This window comes from Macaca mulatta, chromosome 8 (genome assembly GCF_049350105.2).
Source record: "Macaca mulatta isolate MMU2019108-1 chromosome 8, T2T-MMU8v2.0, whole genome shotgun sequence".
NCBI lineage: Eukaryota > Metazoa > Chordata > Mammalia > Primates > Cercopithecidae > Macaca > Macaca mulatta.
Window position 1 is genome coordinate 38,289,216 of NC_133413.1, and position 19,996 is coordinate 38,309,211.

General features: G+C 35.4%; 1 protein-coding gene across 7 annotated transcripts in view; it reads right to left on the minus strand.

Annotated features, from left to right (window-relative positions):
* Window positions 1–19,996, minus strand: part of LOC144330602 (uncharacterized) — a 159,998-nt gene that overhangs the window by 42,302 nt on the left and 97,700 nt on the right. The window contains exon 5 of one of the 7 annotated variants that reach the window (XR_013396879.1): window positions 13,294–18,222. The exons of the other annotated variants lie outside the window; for them this stretch is intronic. The gene's annotated coding sequence lies outside the window, so the exon portion shown is untranslated. Of the gene's footprint in view, window positions 1–13,293; window positions 18,223–19,996 lie in introns of those variants that run through there. 7 annotated transcript variants of the gene reach the window in all.

Below are 19,996 nucleotides of genomic sequence, written 5' to 3' on the forward strand. Positions count from 1 at the left end.
CCTCCCCCCTTCCTCCTCCCTCCTCCTCCTCTTCCTCTTCCTCCTCTCCCCCCTCCTCCTCCTCCTCCTCCTTCTTCTTCTTCTTCCTTCTTCCTTCTTCTTCCTTCTTTCTGAATATAAAAACTATTCTTACTTAAATCACTGGTCATACAAAAACAGGCTGTAGACTGAATTTGGTGCATAGGCTACACGGTTTTCCACTTCCTGTCCCGGAGCCTTGCTACTCAGTGTGGTCCATGAATCAGCAGCATCAGTAACATCTTGGGTCTTGTTTGAAATGTAGGATATCAAACCCTAATCTAGACCTACTATATCAGTAAAGTATCACTGTGCAGTAAAGTACCACAAAACACAGTGGCTCAAAACAACAGTCATTTATAATTGTTCATGAGCATATGGATGGGCTGGGAGGTTCTTCTCGTCCTGGCTTGGTTCCCTCATGCATCTACTACAATAACCTGCAGGTGAGCCAGATGACTGTACTTCTAGATTTTTGACTATCATCTGGGGTAGCTGGGTTCTCCTTCATGTGGCCTCTCATTCTCCAGCAGGTTAGTTTGGGCTTATTCTATAGTAGTTGTAACATTCTAAGAAAGGAAATGGCCTAGAGGTAGCATAATGTAACTTTTGTCATATTCTGTTGGTTAAAGCAAGCCACAGGCCAAAGTAGATTCAGATAGAAGGCAAAGAGCTTCTATCCCTTGTTGGGAGGGGCTGCAGAGTCATGTTGTGAAGGACATGGGCATAAGGAGAGACGGAGAACTATGGCCATGTTTATAATCGGCCACACCTACTAAATCAGAATCTCTGCATAGTAGCAAGATTCCCATGTTGTTCATAGGCACATTGAAGGAGATTTGTTCTAAGTATTTTCACAGTTATCTGCAGATGCCAGTTTTCCATTCTTTCCTCCCGAAACAGTTCCGTATTCATGTTCAATATCCAACGTATTTATGTTAGAATATTTATTATTCTCAAAGATAACCAGAAGTCAGACAGGGCTCAGAATAGGTACTCAGATACCTAGCATCAACCAGGAAAGAGAGTGAATTAAAACTATTGCAGCTCCAACTGTAAGAGAGTGTATTCTGTCAAGAGGCATAGCACTACGCAGCTTAATTTCCTCTGCACTCACCACCTGAATTCCTCAGTGCTTCAGACAGCCTTGTTTCCGAACCCAAGGTGTATTTTTCTGTGACCTTCAGCTTGTGAAGGAGGTGTTTCTATTGACAAATTGACGTTTACCTTGTAGTTACATAAGGCCAAATTCTATGTATGAGCCATTCGTGTGTCATAAACATGAACTGGGAAGCCCTCTGAAGCAATAGAGGAATAACGATGAAGACTTTTCTCTGAATGCTGTGAAGACTCTTCCTTCCTACAAAACTTGAATGGATCCATAGCACAAATAGAAGAGTGCTTATGTAGGATATGTTGCCTGATATCTAACAGCACAGGCTTCAAATCCAGACTGCCTGGGTTCACATCCTAGCTCTGCTGCTGACTCTGTGTGACCTTGGGCAAATTACTGAATTTCTACGTGTTTTAGTATTTTAAGCTGCGAAATGAGAGTAGTAGTAGTCACTCATGCATATAGGTCTTAGGGGATTAAATTACTTGCTATTTGCAAATAATCAGAAGAGTATTGCATTACTATTATTATTAATATAATTATCATGACTATTTCTTATTATCAGAGAAGTAATTCAGTCTGTACACAACCTCCTTGAGATTGTAACTGAATAATGAAACATTTTTAACTAAAAATTTATTTTCATTATTTTGAGATGGAGTCTTGCTCTGTTGCCCAGGCTGGAGTGCAGCGGCACGATCTTGGCTCATTGTAACCTTTGCCTCCCGGGTTCCAGCGATTCTCCTGCCTCAGCCTCCCTAGTAGCTGGGATTACAGGTGCATGCCACCGTGCCTGGCTAATTTTTGTATTTTTAGTAGAGAAGGGGTTTCTCCATGTTGGCCAGGCTGGTCTTGAACTCCTGACCTCAGGTGATCCACTCTCCTTGTCCTCCTACAGTGCTGGGATTACAGGCATGAGTCATGGTGCCCAGTCTGAAAACTTCAATCTACTTTTCTTGGCAGCATCCTTAAACTTTGTGTATTAGTCAGATTTCTGTGACACCATAATATTTTGGATGTATATGGATGTATATACATCCTGAGTTTAAAGAAATGGCCAATTTTCCATAGTTGGTAATACTTCTAAATCTTAACCTACGTAATTATGCTGTTTGCAAATGTGACAGCTCTGGATACTAGCACAACTGCATTACCATGCTGTTACCTTAAAATCATAATGATCATAATTATTCTAATTAGTACTCTTATGTGTGGTTTGTTTCCAGCAGAAAAGTTCCCTGGGGGTAACATTAGTTACCACCCTTGACTCTTGTTCATGTTGACCAAGGGGTTGATTCATCACAGACTTGTCATCTATGAGTAATATGCAGAGCTTGGGGCGGGGGCGTGGAAATAATAGAATACAGAGGAGAAAAGTTGGAAGGAAGAGAGAAGTGAGAAGGAATAACGAAGGCTAATGCTGATCATCTATAGCAGTTTTTAAAATAAATTATTTATACGCTCAGAAACAGTCACACAGTAAAATATTTAATATCAACCACGAGTGGCCCAACATAATTCTCTCTAAGTGTCATTAGCATGAGAATAAGACATCTCTAATTCTCTAGCAAGAGAGTCCTGCACATAAAAGGGAAGGAGTATTAGGTGCTATTGATATGAGCAAACTGTACCAACTACACCATGAGTGTAGATTCCTCACCAAATACATTAGAGTCATAAATAGTTTTTATGAAGGTACAAAAGTTCCTTGGGTAAGCCCCTGAAGTTGGACAAAAATAGTGACTGCCAGAAAACTATATGGTCTTTCTTATATTTTGGTGCCATATATTTTGTTAAAATTCTTCAGTTACAAAAAGAAAAGGCAGCATCAACAATATGTAATTTTCACCTTGAAAAATAAATTGGTCTCAGTAGCTTCTGACCATCTGTCCACCATATGTGAAGACTTTCTAACAAAAGAAAGCCTCTCCTTTAACAATTATTTTTTGTTAATTTATTTTCTTTTATGTAAAAATAAGTTTTGCATAAATATAGATTTTATGGGTATAGAATTAATGCATGTCTGAGGTAGGGAATTTAGAAATTATAAAAAATTAGAAAGATGAAAATAAAAACTAGCCACAATCCAACTACTCAGAAAACCACTTTAAATATTTGTATGTAACTTATCTTAGTATTAAAAAATTAGGAAATATTAATCATATATTCCCTCTTGATTAATGATAAATGATAATTAAATCATTCCTGACTAAATCATGTCTAAAATGGTAAAAATGAACTCTTATTCACTCTCTGAATCTCAATAGATCAACATAGTACTTACCCATTTAAAATATTTTTTAGAAAATATTTAGAAAAATGCACAAATCATAGGTGTATAGTTTAATGCATTTCAATGAAATGAACATACTAGTATATCCAGCATGCAGATTAAGAAGTAAAACATCACCATCATCACACATGCCCCCTCTTTTGTCCTCTTCCAGTCATTACACCCTCCCCACTATCCTGACTTCTAACACTACATATTACTTTTGCCTGTTTTAGAACATTATATCCATGGAATCATATGACTTGTCTTTTTTGGACTCTGGCTTTATTCCATCAACATTACAGTTATGAGATGTCTATTCTTTTGTAGTATGTATTTTTCTGTATATAAAAATATTATATGTGACAATTCCAATATGATTAATGTTTAAAACTCAAGGTTTTTAAAAATATATTGCAACAAGACCAGGTGCAGTGGCTCATGCCCATAATCCTAGCACTTTGGGAGGCTAAGGCAGGTGGATTTCCTGAGTTCAGGAGTTTGAGACAAGTCTGGGCAACATGGTGAAACCCCATCTTTACTAAAATACAAAAAATTAGCCGGGCATGGCAGCGTGTGCCTGTAATCCCAGCCACTGGGGAGGCTGAAACAGGAGAATGGTTTGAACCCAGGAGACAGAGATTGCAGTGAGCTGAGATTGCGCCATTGCACTCCAGCCTGGGTGGCAGAGAGAGACTCCATCTCTCTATACTATACTATATATACTATACTATATTATTTATTATACATACTATATTATAATAATATACATACTACACTATAATATATGTATAATAATATACATATTTTACTATATATATCCATACTATATATTACTATATATGTATTGCAATTACTTGAACTGATACGCAAGAAATAGTAAGCTGCTAATTCGGGGTTTTATGATCAATTATCTAGATTAGGGGTGTCCAAACTTTTGACTTCCCTGGGCCACATTGGAAAAAGAAGAATTGTTTTGGGCCATACATAAAATACACTAACACTAATGATAACTGATGAACTAAAAAAAAAAATAAAAAATTACACAAAAAATCCCATAATGTTTAAGAAAGTTTACGAATTTGTGTTGGCCACATTCAAAGCTGTCCTGGGCCACATGTAGCCCACAGGTTGTGGGTTGAACAAGCTTGTTCTATATCTTCAAGAATGCACTTCCCTGATAAAGGCTAATATAATAAACTGAAATGCATGCTTTTTGATCTTCTTATGCTTTGTTTTTTATCATCAGACTTTGCTTTCCTCTTTAAATGGCAGCGGAGAGAAGCATTACTTTGAACATTAATTCTTTGTTGAGAGTCTAGTGAAAACATGAGAGCTAGAAAGAAGCACATCCTACATCATAATATTTCAGAGCTAGAAGAGACATTAGGTATTAAGTCTAAGCCCCCTTGACTTGGGGCCAAGACAAGGTAAGTTTACTGATGTCACACAGTTGTTAGAGGCAAGCCCTGCCTGACATTCTCTCTCACGTGCCTTGATATCTCACAATTTTAGTTTGGATTGATTGGGAAACATTTGCTGAGAAAAATATAATAATCTTACATTTGGCAGCTTCTCTACACCTCTTGTTTAGTTTAATGGTCGGCTTTATTCCTCTATGTTTTAAAGAATAGTACTGGAAAGAATTAAATTGTGTAAAATCATGTCATGTTTCACTGTAAGTTCACAGGTTTTATCTAACTCAACACTTATTTTACAGATGACAAAACTGAGACCATAGAGATTAAATTTTGGTCGAGTCATCTTGACAGTATAAATTTGGTATCTTTTTTGTTTTCTCAGAATTTTTCTTTTTGTGCCAGTTGTTATTACTCTACTAGAGTTGGAAGCAAATTTCGGGTTTCCATTTCCTCCTTGCTACTACTCCCACCACCTGGTGAGATATCTCCAGGAAGAAGATGGTGCTCTTTTTCTTACCAGGGCATCAGAACTCCAACCTTGAGTGCAAGCTGTATTTACTACCACTTTTGAGGCAAGACCAAACATGCTTGATGAGCTCAGGTGGCAAACTTACCAAAAGCCTGCTTGTGGGGTTGGGGAAATTTGGGAAGATTAGAAGAATGCACACATATCTAAGAGGGAAGACTATTTAGAGAACTGCATAAGTTATGTCTAAGACTTTTGTTTTTCCTTAAGTAATTAGGCTCCAAAAACTTAGTCTGCAACTTCTGGAGAGAAGGTTTTCCAGCAGAAGCTCCAGGAACTCTTCTAAAGAACTCTATGAGCTGAGTGATCCCAAGCCACACACATTCACATCCATCCATCTTGCTTCCTAGGCTCCTACCATAGAGTTTGAAAATAACAAGTAATTCTGGTTATTAATCTTGTTGGGTGAATAGTTTTCAAGTATTTTCTCCCACTCCGTTGTTTGTCTCTTCACTTTGTGGATTGTTTGCTGTGTAGAAGCATTTTAACTTGATGTAATCCCATTTGTCAATTTTTGCTTTGATTACTGGGAAGCATAGTGGGAAGGGGTGGATGAATAGGAGTTGGTTAATGGGCACAAATACATTGTTAGGTAGAAGAAATAAGATCTAGTGTTTGATAGCACCACAGGGTGACTACAGTTAACACTGATTTATTGTGTACTCGAAATAGCTAGAAGAGAAGATTTGGAATGTTCTCAACACAAAGAAATGATAAATGTTTGAGGTGATGGATATTTCAATTACCCAGATTTTATCATTATATGTTGTGTTCTTGTATCAAAATATCACGTGTACCTCATACATGTGTACAACTATTATGCGTCTATTAAATGAAAAATTTTAAAAAGTTAAAAAGGAGGCTAGAGGAAAGTTTGTTGCATTAAGACAATCAGAATGTATATTGGCCAATGGAAGTGAAAATATGTTATTTGTCAATATGATACTAACAATGTTTTTTTAAAGAGAGAAATGTCTTCTAAGAGTAGCTAGCCCTGTACTTCTTCCTTGCTTCCTGAGATGTGTTAGAATATAATTAAAAAATAAAAAGGTAAAATCATGACTGTCATACAATATAAAAACACAAATGTCATTAATTAATAAGGAAACAAATACAATGTTACAATTGATTCAATGGAAAACTTAAAAAGTACACTTCAGAAATGTTAAAATAAATTTACAAATTGTTGCAAAATCATTATATATAAAAGTTGATAAGTGCATTCTACTGGACACAATTCATTTGCATTTCTGTGGACAAAAATCATGTGTAATATTTTCAGTGTTTTATAATTTACAAAATTATGAAGTAGCTGAAAGACAATGAAAGCTAAAAGGGTACAGTAGATAGGAAATGCAGTATTCTTTTTTGATCATTTCAAAGTTTATAATTATTCTTGATAGAGGTTGTCATGTGATAATGTGAAATGCTCTGCTCCTGCAGTTATTATGTGACCAAAACAGGTGACATTGCCTACTGGCTAAAGAAAAAAGAAAGGATGGGATGAGCCAGGCTTCCTGCTAAGGAAGGTATTCAATGTCTGCATTATTTATTATTAGGCAATTTTTCTTCTACTTCAGTTGATGAAGTGTACTATTTATTTATTTATTTATTTAAGACAGAGTCTCGCTCTGTCTCCAGGCTGGAGTGCAGTGGTATGATCTCAGCTCACTGCAACCTCTGCCTCCCCGGTTCAAGTGATTCTCCTGCTCCAGCCTCCCGAGTAGCTGGGATTATAGGCACCCACCACCGCATACAGCTAATTTATGTATTTTTAGTAGAAATGGGGTTTCACCATCTTGGCCAGGCTGTCTTGAACTTCGACCTCGTGATCCACCTGCCTCTGTCTCCCAACGTGCTGGGATTACAGGCGTGAGCCACCGCGCCCGGCCCAGTAGTGTTTTATTTTTAGTGATACATATAAACAGAGAGTGAAGAGGAGATGCTCCACACCTCTTGGGGAATACGGGATTGCTTCAGTGGAGGCCTGAAGGTGGTACTTCAATAGATTTTGGATTTGTGAGCTTGAGAAACAGCACCTTTAGGGCTAATATAGCTCAGTCCTGATGGACAACGAATAAGCAGGAATGGGAGGCACCTTTAAGAGGCTTCAGAGGAGGAGATATCAACAAGGGATCACAGAGCAGAGCAAAATCCACACTGCATGTTTTTAGAATGGACTATGTAAGAATACAAGTGATCTATTCTGAAGAACTTCCAGGAATAACAATGAAATTTAGAAGAGGGCTGGATGTCCTGCTCTGGCAGGCAAAGCCTAGAGCTATCAAAATATAAGACCTAAGAAAATCCAGGGTGTACAATTATTTTCAATCAAGATTTATTTCTTATATCATTAACCAAAGTTAAGATAATCACCTGCTGGATTTTTTTTTCTTTTTTGACATTTGAAGTTTTTAAATAAATGCTTTTCATAATATTTATATTTAAAATTCCCATTTTAGAAATGACAAAAGCGAAGCTTAGAAAATAGGATTGGTCAGTCTCTAAATTTCTTCTAGATATGACATTCTCCATTTATAAAGTTCTACCCAGGTATAAATGCATTATCCTCATATCTGCACTACCCATGGGAGAACTGAGACATCACAAACTGCAAGAGAAGACTTGACAGTTTAGCTTAGATTCGTCTTGGCAAATCAAGCCCACATTTGAACACACTTTAGAATTGAATTGAGACTTTCTTTTCCCCAAATACTCATTGAAATATCTAATCAGCAAAATAAACGGGTTTTACCAAATGTTCAGAGATTACAAATTGTATTTAGCACTCATCAACAAATTCAAACATTTCTCTGGGATCTCTCTCTCAGCACCTTACCAAAGATATATTCTTGCACTGAGATTCGTCTGATACTTTGCATTCATTATGTGCTTTTTCAACTTAGAAGTTAATTTCAGGGGGTTGATGTTGAGGTCATTATTTATAATATGGTGACTCACATTCCCATGGAGGCAGCTGTAAGAAATTTGTCTAAAGGTAGACTAGCCCAGGTCAAAACTGTTAAAATCCAATTTTTTTCATCTGAAATTTAAAAAGCAATGGCCCACCCATACCTAATCTAGTTGTCAAATATGCAGACATATATGGAGATATACAGGTAAGACATAGCATACAATCCAGTCCAATTCATAAATGTATTCAGAGATTTCTAAATAAGAAAGATGCTATCTTAATGTCTGTCGGGACTGCTGAGGCTGAGGTAGACATTCTTTAGGCTCCTAAGAATTATACAATGTGAAGGTGGTATGTGTGTGACAGAGGTGTAGAAAATATAGTTATACAAAATTATGTTATTAGATAGAGATGAATAAATGTCATCAAAGAAACAGGCTCTCTTGAAATGGATAAACCAGAAAATATATAAACAGTTGAGGAAATCCAAAAGACTTCATGGAGTATTTATTATTGTGATGAAGTTCTAAATCATTTGTAATATTTGAATCATCAGAAATTTTGGAAAAACACAGGACTGTAATTCTTAATAGTATTAGCTAAGGCATAAATACAAGAATGTGTGGACAAGTTCAGGGGAAGCATTTAGATCAATTTGAATGTCACCTGGAAAATAAGTTGGGACCATAATGTTGATTATTATGGTGAGTGACATGAGATAAATTCAGACTACACATGGGAACCAATGGAGAGCTTTGGAACAATATGATCTGCACCTGAGAAAGATGATTCTGGCTATGGTGTAATTCTGTTAGATGAGATAAAGACAAGGAGATTAAATGAGAAATGTTTTTACACATATTATTTCATTGACACTAGAATTTATCACAGTCAATGTTTTTCTTGTTCCCACATGGTTCGACAACTTCCTAGATTGCTCATAATAAGGAAAATAAATTAATATAAAGTATTGAGCATTTAATAATAAGAAATTAAAATAAATCTGACTATAGCCATTTCTATGACTTGGTGAATTCTTAAGTAGTCATAAAATGTAGTGTTTTATGTTTCTAATCTGATAGTACCATTAACATTCAGAAAACACAGTAGTAAAATTTTTGAAATAGATTTGGTAGCTCATGAACTAGAAGAGACAAATTTATAATTAGGATTTTATAGATACTGATCAATAGCCTTGAAATCTTTTCATCATTTGTCACCAAATACTCTTAAAATACTCTTAGATATAATTAGGATTTCAAATGGATCAGGAAAAACATAAAACAGTTGTCCCTCTTGTCAAATATTTCAAATTATGGTAAAAATGTTAAGGGAATACATAATCATGCTCAGAAATAGAAGGGAAAATTTCAGGGCAAAAGAAACTGTGAGATAGCCCTGGGTGATTAAAGAGGACTGGATTGAAGAAGAATTGGCAATTCATAAGCATGCAGGTGTCTTTCAGGAGTTTCATTTTTAAAAGCTGACAGTAGTGTAATTTAATAAAAAGAAATATTATTCAAAGTGGATAGAGAGATATATGGAAAGTGGTAGTAAGAATACAGATTAGTAAATTTTACAGACTTAATAAAGCATTACTTGTTTAGAGAAAGGATTTCTTCTTGCCATCTAAGACAAAAAAATATTATTGCATGAACATGTGAGAGGAGGTGGAGACTCAGGGTAGAAGTATAGCGATATTGATTAAAACGAATTTTATTGGAAAATATTAACTTCACTACAAGTGCAACGTTAAAATACTTGCAAGAATAGAAATCAAACAATGTTTAAACCAATATAGAAGAATGGAATAAAAGAAATTTAATACATCCAAGCAAAGGCAGAAAAATGGACAAAGATAGAGAAGGCATGATAAATGAAAAGACTAAGAAAAAAAGAATGAGTCCAAAAATGTTGGTAATTATAATAACTGTGACTAGGCTAAATGAATCTACTAAAATTTTCAGAGTAATAAAAACAAAGCGAATCAAATCTTGCCACTTTTTGTTTACAAAAGACATTGTTCAAATAATAATAATAAAAAAATCATGTAACTACTCATATAGTTCTTACCACAGGCCAGGTACAATTCCAGGAAGTAGACATTATTGTTTATGTTATAGACAAAGTAACTGGAGCACAGAGAGGTTAGTCACCTTGCTCTATCTCACACAGGTAGTAAGTAGCAGAGCCAGGATTAGAACGAAGGTAGTTTGGCTTTAGAATCTTGTGTTTAATTTATTTACAACATAAATTGGTAAAAATAGTAAAAAATAAGCTTGTGCAGTAATATTATCACAGAAGATAAGATTTAAGGCAAAAACCTCAATAAAGGACAAAGGAACATATTTTGTCAGTTATAAACATAATTCACCAGTAAGATATAAATCATGAAGCAAGTATGCATATGGCAATATTGCTTTAAAATGTACAGAGACAAACTAACACAACCTCAAAAGGAAGAGTCAGTCCCACAATCAAACTGTAAGAATTTAATACATTTCTTTAAAAAACTGAGATATCAGATAGAAATAGAAAATGAGGTATTCTGAACTGGATATGGACTAGGCTATATTGCATATGTTAGAGTTCATTACTCTCAAAATATCTGCTGCCTTCCTTACCAGTTCTTTCCTACTAGGCTCATCCTAATAGAACTATAATCCTTCTATCCCACTGACACCAAGCTTGGCTATGTGCATGCTCTTTGGCCAAAGCAATAGAGTGGATGTGGCACGTGCTGCTGTTTCTGGGCGCAAGTTTTAAGAGTCATTTGTGCATACCACCAGCTCTGTTTTTCCCTATGCCATGGGATCAGCAATGTCTCAGAGGGACTACTCCTTCATCCTGGGTCCAAGATGAAAATGCAAAGCCAAATCCATAGGCTAACCCACATGAGTAATAGGTGAGCCTTTGCTGCTAAAGACCACCACAATTTTGGGGCTACTTGTTGTAACAGCACACATTGGCCCAAGGCAATTGATGATACATTGCACTAGCAAATAATCCCCGAATTTCAGAGCTTAAAAAATGAATTTTTTCTCATTCATGCTATGTGTTCCAATGTCTCAGCAGGGTGCTCTGCTCTGCACAGTTAATACTTGGGGAATCAGGCTGAGAGAGGCTCCACCATTTTGTTGTTGTGGTGGTTGTTATTTTAAGAGATAGTGTCTCACTTTGTGTCCCAGGCTGGAGGGCAGTGGTGTGATCATAGCTCATTGCTATTGTGAACTCCTGAGCTCAAGCGATCCTCCTGCTTTGGTTTCCTGAATTGCTGGGATTACAGGCATGATCACCACACCTTGCCCTCCACCATCTTTGGATGCTGCAGTCTCAAAGTGGAGCCCCAGGGACCACAGAAACAGTGGAAGACAGCACAGAGAATTGGACACTAGCTATTTTGTTACCATGAAGAGGAACACATGTCACTTCCACTCACATTTTAGTCTCACAAGCAAGTAACTGGGTCATGGCTGAGTTTAAGGGGGTAGGGAAATAAAATCTTCCAGTGTGTCAAGGAGTGAAGACTTGGAAATATTGATGAGAATATCGATACCAATGCATTGCTCACCAAACTCAACAAGTGCAGAATACGTATTTTCAAATACACATGAAAATTTGAGAAATTTGAGCACATAGCATGAAGAAAAAGAATCTCAACAAATTCCAAAATATTGATATCATATAAACCAAACATCAGAGATGTCTGATGAGATATAATTAGAAATCACCCCACGAAAGATAGCTTTAAAATACCGTATTTTAAAACTCTGTTTTGTATAGTTAAAAAATTGAAGAGCAAAGTGAAGATGAAAGTTAAATACTTAGAAAAGTGAACAAGGGATGTAATACACATAAAAATATTTTATATGTGTATGTGTAGAATAGAAACAAAGATGAAAATTAACAAATACCTAGAAAAGTAAACAAGGGATGTAATGTACATTAAATTTTTAGAATATAAACAATGCAATGCTCAGGAAAAACTATGTCATATTAAATCATTTTTTAACTAATGGGAAAATAAATGATAATCCTTTAATTAAAAAATATATTAAAATAAACTAAAAGACAAAAATTATAAAGAAAAATTAAAAATTAAGCAAATGGACATAAAATACGAGTATATAAACAGAATCAACTTTATAAAAGATTAATAAATTCTTGAGAAGTATGCTGAAGGAAAATAAAAATAATAACACATGTAAACAGTAGCAAAAATGGAAATGTGATTTAAGAAGAGACAACGGGCAGGGCACAGTGACTCATGCCTGTAATCCCACCACTTTGGGAGGCTGAGGCAGGAGGATCACTTAAGGCCAGGATTTTGAGAACAGCCTGGGCAACATAGCAAGACTCTATCCCTATTTATTTTTAATGGTACAAGCAATCTTTCTATTCTCCTTGGATCATTTCTTTAAGATGAATGTATGTGATACTCAAAGATTTACCACTCAAAACACACCACTCATCATTTATAGATGAATTCTGTATAATGACATCAAAAAAAGAAGGAATAGATAATTCATTTTTTTACAGTTGTTCTAGAAAATTTAAAAAGATGTATATAAAGATAAATTGCTACCCAACTCACTTTGCAAGCTAGCATAACCTTGATATGGAAACAAAAATTAAAATTAAAATGTAGGACAGAATAACTTAAAATTTATTGCAGACAACATAATCATCTGCCTTGAAACTTCAACAGAATCAATTGAAAAAAAAAAAAACTATATTGGAAGTAAGACATGGCCAGATGCATAATCAGTACATACAAGCCATTACCTTTGCATACTCCTGAAAGAACAAATTCAAAATTGTAGCAAGGAAAAAAAAATATTCTATTTACTGAAGCTACAAAAATGTCAAAATATCTTGAAATTAACTTAACAAAAATGTATTAAGCCTTTATTCCATATGGAGACAATATTAAATTGATTGAAGGAATTAAGAGATCTTAATAAAAGGAAAAAAGTCAGAGTTCAATATTCAATATTATGATAGAAGGAGCACTTCAAATCAGTGGGGAAACAAATTATTCGATAAGTGTTTCTAGGAAAATGTAAAATGTTATAAAAAGTAGATCCTCACATCACACCCTTCAAAACAACGAATTCCACAGGGAATAAAGACACAAATGCATATACAAAACAAATCTTTTAAACCTTCTGAAAGAAAATATTAAAAACAAGTCATAGAAAGCAAGAACCATAAAGAATACAAAATGGAAATATTTTTATTCAGAGGAGGATTTACTTTAATGCTGATGATGTTTAAAATTTAACAACGCCCTTCGGGGGCCACTAGGGACCTTAAATGTTCCCCAGGAGTCAGATATTTATGTGAGATGGTTACAATCAGCACTGGGCAAATCCAGCCCACTGTTTCTCTAAATAAAGTTTTATTAGAACACAACACACTTACTCATTTTCATATTATCTGTGATGTTTTGGTGCTACAATGACAGAGTTGAATAGCTCTTACAAAGGACTTAGGTTCCCCGAATTTAAAATACTTACTCTCTGGCCCTTTATAGAAAAAGTTTGCCAACCCCTCATTTACATCCCTCTCTCCTTCCACTCAAACTTTCCTTTTGTCACATTTGCTGCCATATCAGGAGGCACTGAATTTGTCAGGAACACTTTCTGGGGTTTGGCTAAAGTAGTGTTGAAAGGAGGATGTTGTTAGGAGTTAGGCTAGAGTTAATTGGCATTTATTTAGAGGATTTGCAATAACTCGTGTGCATGGAAACAAAGCATTTTGGAAATTACAGAGCCAGAGCTAGCTTATGGAAAATTCTCGCGGGTATCAGAGACATTACAGAGGATTTGGTTTTCATCAATGCCTAGTCAAAATAGAAGTTCTCTCCTGTTGGAAATGTACTTATTAATGCAGCATATATAATTATAAACTTGCCGTGCTTATTTTACCTTCTTAGGAATTGGATTAAATAAAATTTATCAGGATTCCTGTGCTTATAGAGCCCAAGTTCATAACAGTTCTCTAGACAGTGAGTTTATTTGTGATTAAAATCTCTGGTTTTATGAATCTCAACTTTCAGTAATACAATACAAATTTTAACTAATAAAGCTATAGAAAAGATTAAATTATCTTTCTATCTTCTTGCTATAAAATGTTATAAAATATTTGATATATGAAAATATCAATAAGATTTTGTGATATTTTTATTTAAAATCTATTTAATATTTTTAGTTTTTTCCTCATTAAAAATGTTACATTTTACCTAAAATTCCTTTTATAGTTATGTATTTTTTCCTAAAGACAGCCCTGGAGATTGCATAACATTTGTGTCCTTACAAATCCTGGTTCTAACCTTCTATGTGGCAAAAAAAATTATTCTATAAACTAGGATAAAAGGCAAATGGTAAACTTTGAAAACCTATTTGCACATGCACAGCAGGTTTAGTATCAAAGTATCCAGACTAATTTATAAAAACAAAACAAACATTTTTTAAAACCCTTCCAAATAATTAGCTTTAAAAATTATTTCATAACTTTCATCATCATAGGCAGGAAAAAAAAACAAAAAACAAAACCGGGAAACCTTACCCAGACTGGCTTAAACAATAAGAAGTTCAACGTACACTGAACTTCCAATATACTTTTATTATACTTTGAGTAGTATTATTCTCTTTTCCTGTAATTTCCAACACTGAAGTTTGTTTTCTTCATAGGCTCAAACGATTGCCAAGATTACCTGGAGTTACACGAATCCTTATTAACATCTCACCACATAAATATTCTGAACTTTGTACTAACTGGGACACCCATGAATCAATTATTCCTGTGCACAGGAAACTAACAGGTAGTCATTGGTTTGAATCTGTGTTACTTGGACCAATTACTGTAGGAAGGAGGATGGGATTACCCTAATTGGTTTATGATAATCACCTTGAATAGGTGCTTTACTGGGTATTGTGGAGACCATAAAAACAAATGAGATAATTGACAAAGGATATAGACAGATAATTCTCCAGAAAGAAATACATTCTGTAAACTTCAACACAAAGCTTGGAGACAGGCACATAGTGGTTTATAATACTATTCTGTTCACTTTTGGAAATATTAAAAAATTTCCAAAATGAAACATGATTTTAAAATTTCCAGGGACGGGCGCGGTGGCTCAAGCCTGTAATTCCAGCACTTTGGGAGGCCGAGATGGGCGGATCACAAGGTCAGGAGATCGAGACCATCCTGGCTAACACGGTGAAACCCCGTCTCTACTAAAAAATACAAAAAATTAGCCGGGCGAGGTGGCGGGCGCCTGTAGTCCCAGCTACTTGGGAGGCTGAGGCAGGAGAATGGCGTGAACCCGGGAGGCGGAGCTTGCAGTGAGCTGAGATCCGGCCACTGCACTCCAGCCTGGGCGACAGAGCGAGACTCCGTCTCAAAAAAAAAAATAAAAAAAAAAAAAATAAAATAAAATAAAATAAAATTTCCCACCATGCTTGTGAATTTGTATACTTTTTTTTTTAACAATTTTTGTTTTATGTATTTTGAAGATATGGTATTAAATACATACAAATTTAGATCTGTAATGTCCTTATGATGAATTGAGTCTTTTATTATATTATGACTTGCTTTTCTCCAGTAATAGTTTTGGGCTTGAAGTCTATTTTATCAAACATTAATGTAATTTCACAACACATTTTTTTTGCCGGAATTTTTCTGGTATTTCTTTTCCATCATATGACTTAATTCTTCTGTATGTTTTAATTCTCATGTAAACAACACAGAATTGTATTACTTTCAGCTAGTTAAATAATCTTCATCTTTATCTTTCAAGTTTAGTCCGTTTACAGTTATTGTTGAAACAGAGAAAAGCAGTCCCTCATACCCATGAAGTGACCTGGCAATAAGAGCTAAGCCTGAATGTTTCTAGGAGCTGTCTAGGCACTAAAAACTGGGTTGTGGTGTTATTCTGTTGAACATGAACAATTTCACAGAGTATTAACATCAGACAAGGCCTCTCTGTGAGCATGACACAAACTAGAATTTTCCTTAAGTGTGTCTCAGCAGGAACAAAAACATTGTCCAAACAAAAAAATGGTCAAAAAGTCCTCTTGTCTGATTAAACTAGTAAATGTTGCTTCTGTACTAATTATGGATTTAGCTCTGTTTTATTTCTCCTACCTCTTAAATAAAATTCATTAAAATACTAATTTATAAAATTTCTCCTGTGTGCTAACCATGTGCCATCAGTATTTAAGTCTTGTTTAAATAGTATTTAAATCAGTATTTAAGCAAATCAGTATTTAAGTCTTCTCTCACATCTCAACATGACTAAGTCTTATATTAATATAAGTCCCTTCTAAGATCTCCTTTCGAGATGTCCTATGGCTTCCTGGTATACTGTCTTCCTTGTGACAATGAGCCAATAAACCCAATGTTCTTTGACTATTGGTGTGTCCCTGGTGATCTTTGACAGATGGGCATCAACACCATAATTGCTGATATATTTCAACTAATCTTATTAAGCAGCTTCTGTTTTTCCTGTTTTCTATATTTCTTTCCCTCTTTTATTGTCTTTTGGATTTCTTTTCTCCTTCTCATTCAATTTTCTCTTCATTTCTAGTCATTCTACATCAATTATTTAATGTTTTCCCTATTTTAATGTTCATATTTAACATACAGGTTGTTTTTATATTTATAGCCTCTTTTTCTCCCACGAAATACACATTGCTGTTATTATGCAATCCATATTTGTTAAGTTGTGTCTAAATATTTGTCATTACCTTTGCCCATCATTCAGTTATTCAGTATGACCTTCCCTCTGGGTTCATCTGTTTAAGGTATACCCTTTAAATTGTTTATACAAAATGTTTTTGGTAACAATATTTTCATATTTTTAAATCTATTATTTCATACTTACTCTTGAAAGATGTTTTACTTGGTAAAAAATTCAAGATTAACTTGCATCTCTCAACACATTGAAGATACTCTTCGACTGTTTTCCAGCATCCTTTCTTGTTAATAAAAATTCAGGCTAAGAATGAATTGCCAGTTATTTGTAGATGACTGGCTTTTCCTCTCTGGCTGTTTTTTAAGGCTATCTGTTTTTCTTTGGTGTTCTACAGTTTCACTTTGATGTGTTAAGGTAAGAATTTCTTTTTATTCATCTTGTTTGGAATATACAGGGCTTCCTAGATCTAAGTGCTGGTGTCTTTCAACATATCTGGAAAATGTCAGTCCTTTTGTCTTTGAATATTTCTTCTTCTCCATTCTATTTTCCTCCTGTAAACTATGATGAAGTGTATTTTAGATGTTCTAATGCTTTCTCTTAGTCTCTCACCCTCCTTCTATATTTGCAATCTATTGATTGTTGTCTGAATAACCACCTCAGATGTTTTTTATAGGACATTTTGTCTTCAGCTGCATCAAATCGGCTGTTTAAACTATCCACTTAGGTTTAAAATACAATTACATTTTCCAATTATAGCAGTTTTATTTTTTCACATCTGCTTGTTCTCAAATTTCAAGCTCCTTTGCTATTCAAGCTCCTTTTAAAGATATTAAATATAGTTATTTTGAATTTTGTGTCTAAAGCTAACATCTGAACTATTTGTCATACTGTCTCTACTCTCCCTTATTTCTGTTGGTTCCCATCATGCTGTCTTTTGCCCTGAGATGTTTTATGATTTTTGACTGCAAAATGTCCTTTTACTTGGAACTTTATCTGTGGAATTCTTTGAAGCCTGAATTAAACTTGAATTCCTTCAGAGAGGATTTGCATTTGCTTCTACCAAACATATAGTTACTACCAACCTGAGACCACTTTAAACTAAATTCTTCATTTTAAGTTTTTCAAACCACAATGGTAACATAAATTTAACTATAATCCTTCATGAGACCCAGCATATAAATATGAATTCTCAGGGCTTTTTATTTCTCCCGACATATATCCAGCATCAGAGTCCAAATAGCCAGTTGACCTTGCTGTGGGGAAAAGAAAGAGTGATCAGCCTGTTACTGTGTCTATATAGAAAGAAGTAGACATAAGAGACTCCATTTTGTTCTGTATTTGAGATGCTGTTAATCTGTGACCCTACCCCCAACCTTGTCCTTGTAAGAGACATGTGCTACGGTGACTCAAGGTTTAAAGGATTTTGGACTGTGCAGGATGTGTCTTTGTTAAACAAGTGCCTGAAGGCAGCTTGCTGGTTAAAAGTCATCACCATTCTCTTAATTTCAACTACCCAGGGACAGGTACACGGCCAAAGGTCACAGGGACCTCTGCCTAGGAAAGCTAGGTATTGTCCAAGGTTTCTCCCCATGTGATAGGCTGAAGTAATGCTAAGAGGTTTATGGAGATGTTTGCATATGCATCTCAAGGCACAGCATTTTCCTTTAAACTTATTCATGTCACAGAGGTTTTTGTTCATATGTCTTACTGCCGATTTCCTCCCTACAATGATCCTATTGTCCTGCCACTCCCTTATCTTTAAGATGGTAAAGATAATTATCAATAAATACTAAGGGAACTCAGAGACCGGGGCCGGCGTGGGTCCTCTGTAAGCTGAGCGCCGGTCCCCTGGGCCCCCGCTTTTCTTTCTCTATACTTTGTCTCTGTGTCTCATTTCTTTTCTCAAGTCTCTCGTTCCACCTAACGAGAAACACCCACAGGTGTGGAGGGGCAGGCCACCCCTTCACCTTGCTATAGCCTTCTGCATGGGAGGTTTATTTTTCTTTTATGCTTAATTTGACAGTAGAGCTCTTGGCTTTTCTAGTTTTATTCATGGATTTCCTATTGACTTCCTAACCCTCATTGAGACCAATGAAGTCATCAAAGGAAGCTTTACAATCTCTAGGGTTTTGATAGAAGCATTCGTATCAAAAGCCCACACTGTTACTGGTTTACCTCGTATAGAGGTATTCATAGAACCCATAAGGATTCTATGGATTTCTTATTTTGTCCCAACTCAACAATATGTTGTAAATTTCATTCATCTGTAAGTTTCATTTTTTTTAAGGAGGCATTTTTCTCAGAAAATGTAATCTGTCATACTAAATGTTGCTAGATTTTGTCATTAGTTTAAGTCTCTAAACTTAAATTTCCTCATTTAGTCCTTAAGGGGATATGATATCATTTGATTGATATTACATCATAACATGCGTAAAATACTGCTACTCAGCATTAAGCTATAGTGAGGACTTGAGGGTAAGGAACAGGGGAAGCTTTACTGATGGGTACAGCATGGCATCTCCCAAACTACATTCTTTGGACGTTAGTGACTTTCACAATATTAATTGGTATTCTGCCAACAAATAAAAAATAAAAAATAAATAACGTGTCCTATTGACAAAACGTTGGGAAAATTCTGCATGTACTTTTACCCTCTTGGGGAAACATATGAATATTAACATAGGGAACACTCTGAGAAGCCTTATAATAAGAGCACCTGATGAAAAAATTGTTAACCAAATATTTTTAACCACACCCTATCAAAGAACCTATTTTTTTAAAGAACACTGATGTCCAGAGATCACAGTTTGGGAAACAATGGTGTCAGGGAATATAGTTAATCCCTCTCCTCTTTGAGGATTCAAAATACAACTTTTCCACACAAAGAGGCATCTCGTGTGGAAAAGTAAAGGTAATAGGGGAAGGAGTGCTAGGGTATGTAGGGAAGTTCTGTGGAGCAAGGGAGGCATTACTGTGGTGTACTATCAAGAGTTTAGGCCAGGTGTGGTGGCTCACATCTTTAATCTC